Here is an 8268-nt window from a genome sequence, read left to right on the forward strand (position 1 = left end):
CATTTAACCAAAACAGTAATAACAGTAATACTGATAACAGATGCTGACCACACCACCTTCTCTAGATCTGTTTAGGCTGTACAAAGCAACATTCCTTTAATTACCACCCAATGGATATCAGCTGGAAACAAAAGATTAATCTGTTATTCTGCAAAAATGCTAGGTTTAAAAGCACTAGACTGGTAGAGAAAAGAACCGTGAATTGTCAAGTCTCGAAGTTTTTAACATCACCCTGAAAAGGTAGGGGAAGGTGTCAAATTTACACAAAACAAATCATATATTTGGTGTTTATCAATTATATTCAGTCAATAAATTTGTTAATATGCTTATATAAACTTTTCAGCTAAGAGTTAATTTTCCAATTTATGTCATTGCAATGACTTGCTCAGATACATGAGTTCTTTTTTCACAACTTCATTACTTTCTGCAAGCATCCCTAAAGTTTTAAATTTAGCAATGTTGGTTTGCAGCGATCATTTTTATATTTTTCACACCCCTCGATTCATGCCATCTGCTGCTCCTATGAAAAAAAAAGACGCGTTAGTATTAAGCTTATTTCACTTGCAGTTATCCATAAAACTCCTTCCCTAAAAAATTAAAGCATTGATCAAAGAGGCATCTAAAGAAAATACAATGTTGTGAAATAGCTCAACATTTTTGTCACTGACAACAAAGATAATTGCAGATTTGAGAAGATTTTCAAACAAAAACTATTGGATAATTTGTGGTAGAATCATAAGAAGTGCACTGAGGCTCAAATCGGCGCTATCAAAACCCGTTACAAACAGACGGATTCTACAAATGCACTGCAAATGTTGGACTCCTTGTGTTAAGCAAACTCACCTGACCTGAGGCCTGTAGAGAATCTACGGGGTGTTGGAGGAAAGTGAGAAAAAGGCCGCTTCACGTGTTCTTAGAAATGAACATAGTTTTCAGAAGCTTGACATTTCTGCTTAAAATAACCGTTTAATTGATCTTATGTAATATTCTCACTACCTGGGACGCCGAGTTTTTGGTTCTCATCTTCACTAAGACATAATTATCAAAAGCCGAAGAAATAAAGGCTTTAAATATTTCACTCTGTGAAACAAAGTTGTATATGAGTTTTCACAAACTTGAAAGGAGTTATTTTTAATGAGCTTTTTACACAGTAGTTCAACTTTTTTTTTTTTTTTTTTTAGTTGCACCTGGAAGTGACCTACTGTAACTGTGGAGGAGCTGCAAAGCTGTGCGATTCGGGTGGAATGTACTAATATTTGTTGTTCGACTGATTCGACTTCTGGGTGCCTTTTTTAAAAATCATTTTACAAGGTCATTTAAATCTCAAAAGGTGAACAGCTTGAATGTGTTTATGTATTTCTTTTAGTGCATAGCATGGACACAAAACCGCTGGTTTGCGAGCAAAATGTCTTCCCAAAGTGGCTCATACTTGGAAAGTGTTTCCTCTGGGGGAATCCATACATCACGCGTCTCCTGTTTCAGACTGATGATCCATTCCTGCCATCTGCTGCGCAGTGTGGTGCACCCATTTTTCACCTCCTAACAGGGAATATGTTGACAGTCTAAACTGGCCAGCAAACATATATATTGCTTAAAACTGGCACGCACAAAAACAACAACAAAAAACCAACAGCAAGAAAATGATGCTTGAGTCTGAGCTTGTAATGCTAAAGCAAAGTTACCTGCTGGCAAAAGATGACTTTGAGGCCTGAGTGAAAGGGTTCAGCTCTTTTCATGCCTCTGATCTTCTGCCAGCAGTTTCAGGCACCGCTGAGTTGCCGTCCTTTTCCATCTATCATTACATTCGATTTCTCTGAATCCCAATTAGTCCCGTTAGAGATGTGACTGCCTTCATCATTAGCAGGTCCCCGCAGATGCAACACCTCGTTGTGGTCGTCATTGTGATCATCCTTCACACTTTCCCTTATGTATGTGTGAGATAGAGAGAGAGAGAGAGAGAGAGTATGTTTACTGAAGTTCGGCTTTTGCAGCTATGCGGCTCACGCCATCATGCTGTACGGTGCCCAGATCAAGATGCCTTTTATCGCGGTCCATTTCCAAAAGCGGCGTCTCTCCTGCACCATGCAACAGACAGAATTTAGCAAACAAAGAGGCGGAGGCTGTAAAGACTGAGTTAGCCAGCTTCATTTGCACCGAGAGAGCAAGAAATCGAACATCCTGGAGATGCGAGCGTGGTTAATGACCAGAAAATGGCCGATCCAGATGGCCTCAGCTCCAGGGTGTCAGGGAAGACGGATTTGGCCACTTTGATATCTGACTGATAATCTGTCAAGGAAGTAACTCCTCATGTGCAAGCTTTTCCTTGTGTAAGATTTACTTTTTTTTCTTCTTTTGTGTAGTACATGATTGTTTATTATCTTATTCTATGGCAATAGATGATGCGACTGAGATTCTTGAGTGTTACAAGACTTCCTGTTTGGAAGGATCAGCGATGCAGAGTTATGATGACATGCTACATACAACTTTGCATTTGCAAGGTTTTTAAAAAGATGTGTTTCAGATCATTGAACTAATTTTAATATCAGACAAAGATGGTAGAGGGGAGTAGAACTGGATTTACTTGAGTAACCTATTGGAAAAAAAAAAGTTACATCTAAGGGTAGCTTTAATGCATCATTCTTAAATTCTGCATAAGTAATGTTACTTGAAGTAATGCTACTCTGTCCAACTCTAGTTGCTTCACTGAATGAAGAACAAACATGTTTTAATCCCAAATTCACCAGACACAAAATGAATATTGCTATACAGACTGAAGGCCAAAAGGGAGTTGCAAGATGATCATAATTCAAAATCGAGGCATCTGAAAATAGAGGATCATCGACTCGCCTCCCTTCTTTACCCCAGCGTGACTCCAACAGTAGAACATTTCCTTTGGAAAGTCTTCCCATTGCTCAAACGAGAGCAAGGTGTGTGTGCAGTGAGATAGTGGTGGGGAAGGGGTGGAAGAAGGTGAACAGGTGGCAGCCATCAGGTAATAGACAGGGGGAGAGTTCTGAATAGGAAACCTGCCTCCATTCCTCACGGAGTACCTGGGTGTCTGCCCTTCACCGGTGGTCCAACAGGCACAGCGAGCATGCAAGAGAGATGAAATGAGAACAGGTGGCGGCTCGTCATTTAACTGGGAATGGAGTTCCCCCCGGTAGGTCTGAGGCAACATGGCCAAAAGTGATGTTATAGACCATGTTTTTCTTCTACTCTAACAACAGGATCCCCACAGCGTGTACGTCGTGGCAGATCTTTGTATTTGACGCAAAGCAAGAGCTCTGTAATGCTAAAGCTTTACTGGAAACAGACCACGATGTTGGGTTGAATTCGTCTGGGCGTTTGAAAATGGAACATTTCCAGGAGACAAAAAGTGCAATGCCAGAAGAACATGAAAAATGTGTAATTAATGAGATACCTGCCACCAATTTGTTATTGGTCAAGGGCCAGGCTGCTATCATCGTGCTCTTGATTGAATTGCAGTCACGTTCGTCACTCTTTGAACCGCCACTGTCCCGATAGAGCTTTACACTCCTTCTTCTGCAGGGTTACAATTGACGGTTCAACCCCGCCCCCACCTACCCGTCTAACCTGTAGCCACAGACTGCTGAAAACACAGCGCACCTTTTTTTATTTCATTCCTAAATACAACAACAATGCAGAGCTGCTACTTTGTAACATACAATCTCTTAACTCTTAAAATCAAAACAGTGCTTTATTTGATTTTGTCCCCAAATAAAGCAGCGGTTTTACCATCTATTCTTCTATACTTCAGTGATGCTCAAATGTTTGTATCAGATCATCACAGTTAATAGGGCTAGTTTAATTGTGCTTCTTTATACGACTGATTAAAAGTTTCTTAAAATTAAAAACAAAAAAACAAAGTAAAGTTAACTGATTCAACAAAAAGGTTGTGAAGGCTTTGTTTGCCTTTTGGTGTTCTTGCATACAGTTTCATTTAAATTATACACAAAGGAAATTTATTCTTTAGGTGTAAAAAAAATTAGGTAACACTTTATTTGAAGGGGGTTGAATAAGACTGTCATGACACTGTCATTAACATGGCATAACACATGTCATGAACATGAATAAGCCTTCATGCATATTTATGACTGTTGTCATAAAGCATCATTCGGTAAATTATGACACTTTTAATACAAAGTTGACATTATTCAAAATGTATTTTTATGACAACTTGACATTAACCAAGAAAACATTACTGATATAAATTTGTTATAAAAGAATTAATGATTGCACTTTAAAAATTAGGTAACTTTATGTTATTAAAGGTAAAGTTTAAACAGTAATGATTTCCTGGTTAATATCAAGTTGTCATAACAAAGACATTTTGAATAATGTCAACGTTGTATTAAAAGTGTCATAATTTACCGAATGATGCTTTATGACAACAGTCATAAATATTCATGAAGGCTCATTCATGATCATGACATGTGTTATGTCATGTTTATGACAGTGTCATGACAGTTTTATTCAACCCCCTTCAAATAAAGTGTTACCAAAAATTATTTCAAAATTATTTTTATTATTTTGTGTTGTTTTATCTCATTAATTCCCCCTCCCCCCAAAAAAAAAATACACTGAAGTCTGACGTTGTGACATGACAAAGTGTGATAAAGGTCGAGGAAAGTGAATACTTTTGCAGGAAACTGTAAGAGTAACTGATGTTGTCAGGGCAACATTTCTTATAAAAATGACAAAAAAAGACATTTATGAGCTATATAAAGAGTTCTCACATCTTTTTAGACTGACTTTCATCCTTTCTGGAGAATGATTCATCCAGATTTTGATAAACGTAGACAGTTTTTTATCATCTGATATGAAATTCCCTCCATTTGTGGGAGAGTGCCTCACATCTCTATCTATCTGTCTGTCTGTCTGTCTGTCTGTCTATCTTAGCTAGTTAGCTATAAGTAGCTAACTAGCTGTCTATCAATCAGCGTTTTGGGTTCACAAGCCCTTCAAAGTGTGGTGTTTATCATCTGCATGCTCCCTCTCTTTTGCAGTGATGGAGGAGATCAGAGGAATGGGTCCTATCTCTAACATTGATATAGATCTGAACAAACAGCCGGAGTAGCCAGCTTGAAAGTGGACCTGGAGGGAAGTCTTTTTTTTAAAAAAAAGAAGATCCAAACTGAAGGGAATGTGAGGGATATTGGACACCACTTAGAGGAGAGTAGCATCAGTGTATCAATCTTTCACTCGGATTTCAGGCTTGGTTGAAAGTCACGAGTCAAGAAGAAAATGGCAAGTGGTTATGATTAACATCAGAACTGCTTAAGAAGTGTGTGAATGAGAGTCATTTGTTATCTTCATTCTTACTATATCCCCTGTTGCTTGGGACTTTCTGATGATTGTACCGGTGTTTTGTCTCTCCAGTTTCTCTATTCATCCTTTTTTTTTCTGTCCCTGAGATCATGAAGAGAAAAAACTGATTCTTTCCCTTCTTACAGAAACAAACAGCAGTGTGGGGCATGTCTCCTTTGATAACACCTGCTTCCTCACCACATAAAGGACCTTAATGTAACAAAGCATAGAAAGTGAAATACTTATTCATAATTCACTGTTAATTTGTGACTCCCTGTCCTGTAGTACAGTGTTTGTCAAATTGTTTCCAGTTTGTAAATAATGTAATGCAGTTTTATGAGTAAAAGTGGCCATGGGCCATGAAATAGTAATGAACTGAGGGAGCGGGCTTAAGCAGAACTAAGGAGATATCCGCAGCTGTGATTAGACACATAAAAGAATGCGTTTCTTTATTTATTAATGTGACAAACTGTTGAGTGGTCTGTAGACATTTTGCTTATCAACACAAGGAAAATAAATGGGGATGTTTCAATAAAGCAGATGTCCCTTTATTGAATATTACTGGGGTTTATGGAAAACTGGTGTAAAAATCCTGAACATATAAATGAATCTGTTGTTGCTGCATTTCTGTAGCAGTGAGATTTGAAGACTGTTGTGTACTTTACCACCCACTCTGTCGCTACGTTTGCACATACGGGCACATTTAGGTGATTATCTGCTTCTTGTTACTGTAATATCTAACTCATGAAGATCAGCACACATCTGCCTTATTTGAAAAAGCATGTTCTTGTGCCTTTTCCATTTTGAAGTGTGGTAAAGTCTCTGTCGTGACATCTGGATCAAACAGGGGAAACGGTAAGTCGAAGGTTGTTAAATAATAGTCCTTTCAACACGCCAGTAATCTTTAAATAAGTAAAATATACACTTACAAATAATTCATTTACCATAAACTATAATGGCTTTTAACGTGATTTTATGTGGCAGAGCAATGCAAAGTGAAGTGCACCAAGAAGGATTTACGCTTTACAAGAATTACAGAAATAAAGGTCCAAAAAAGAATGCAGGGCTTTTGTATGTAGCCTCCTTTACTTTAACACCCATAAATAAAATCCAGCGCAACCTTTAAATAGTTAATGAAGTCTACCTACGTGGACATTATTCTCTGCATGAACACGTCTGTTCTGTGAAGGACTCATAGGAACCACTGGTCACACGTTACTGCTTTGTGTGACGGTGTGCTCAGCACTCTGAGTCGATGAGAAGATGGACTGAGTTCAGGACAATCTTGCATGAAGGCAGAAAAAGACTTGAGTCCGTAGCAGGGTTATCATGATCAACCGAGGGCAATAGATGTTTTGAATGTGTACAAGTCATAATTTTTTTTACAATAACTGCTTAAAAAAAAAAGAAGAACATCTGTCCTAAACATAGCTAAAATGTATACAAAATGTTGAAAGCTTTACAATTCTTATTATAATTAGATCCTAACAGTGTATGCCAGATACTGTCAGAAATGCTTTTTTTTTTTTTTCCCAATCAAGCGATCACAAGTAGTGCTTTCCGGTTGTTATTTAGAATGCAATAAATTGACCACAAAAGAAAAGTAATAATGAAAACATCCAACAAAAAACAAGCAAACAAAAAACCCCACTTTGCCTGCAGTAAGATTGTCCTGCATGTAGAAAACATAACTTTTTTTTTTTTGCGTGTGTGTGTGTGTGTGTGTGTGTGTGTGTGTGAAATAACAGAAGTTAACAGAGGCAAATCTGGAAGACCAAAGCAAGTTCTTCAATCAAAATCAAAATCAGTGCTCATGATGAGGCAAATGTCTATTTCTGGGAAATAAAGTGTTCTCAATGTTACCAGTTTAATTAGAGTCTATAGAGAAATCAAGTGTTCTTTGTTGAGAGTGAAGTCATTTGTGACACACACCCACACGCATGCACACGCACACACACACACACACACCCACACACACACAGAAAAACAAATTTACCGTAGAGCACTTATATCTACACAAGAAGCAAACAATGAAATCAATGCTGTGTACAAAATTGAATTCTATTCAAGAGATTTTAAAAAAACAAAAAACCTCATTTTCAATTTAGTGTGTCATTTCCACTAAGTAGCTTTAGTCAATGCATGTCTGCTCCTCCTTCTGAAGTGTGCCACTTAGTTCTAAGTATAAAAATCCTTCCAAATCCCCTCGAGAAAACGCCAGCTTAAGTACTGTAGGTTAATGTTTGCCATACTTGCTTCCCCCACTCTGGGCAAGATTATGTTAGAGAACATGAATCATCACCAGTGGTGAGTCATGGGGGGATAGTTGGTTTGGCTATGTATGCAATAAAGCAGAATGTGATTTCTTTCTTAGCTTACATTTTATTAGTTTAAATACAATAGGATGCGTCTTTAGGATTTATTTATATTCAACCTGGTTTTTGCTGTGATAAAACCAAAAAATAATAAAAAAGTTGGATCAGAATGTCATTCTTTTTTGAGTTCCCTGCTTAAATTACCCATATATTTTATAGCATAACTTATTACATTTTATTTACCTAGATTTTCTTGTGCCACAACAGAAAGGGAGAATGTGCTATGATTGCTGCAATACTTAATTTGACCCATAGATGTCCTCATTCAGCAAGTGGTTCTGCTGTGATTTTGTTCTAAAATTAAGCTACCTCAGTAAACCCAATCTGGGAAAAACAAAAAACAACAAAAAAACTAATTTCTATAAAAAAAAAAACAAACAAACAAAAAAAAAAAAACATTTTTGATGTTATACCTGAAAAACAAATCTTTCATGTCACTTTTTTTGATTGTTGCATATATAGATAAACATAACATGTGAGCCTCTTTTTTTATTGTCTTTAAACATCACTTCCTCTCTCGTAAGTTGTTGCAGAGTTCTTGCATGTCTAAATAAAGATGTGCTCC

This window comes from Poecilia formosa, unplaced genomic scaffold (genome assembly GCF_000485575.1).
Source record: "Poecilia formosa unplaced genomic scaffold, Poecilia_formosa-5.1.2 Scaffold64, whole genome shotgun sequence".
Classification (NCBI taxonomy): Eukaryota; Metazoa; Chordata; class Actinopteri; order Cyprinodontiformes; family Poeciliidae; genus Poecilia; species Poecilia formosa.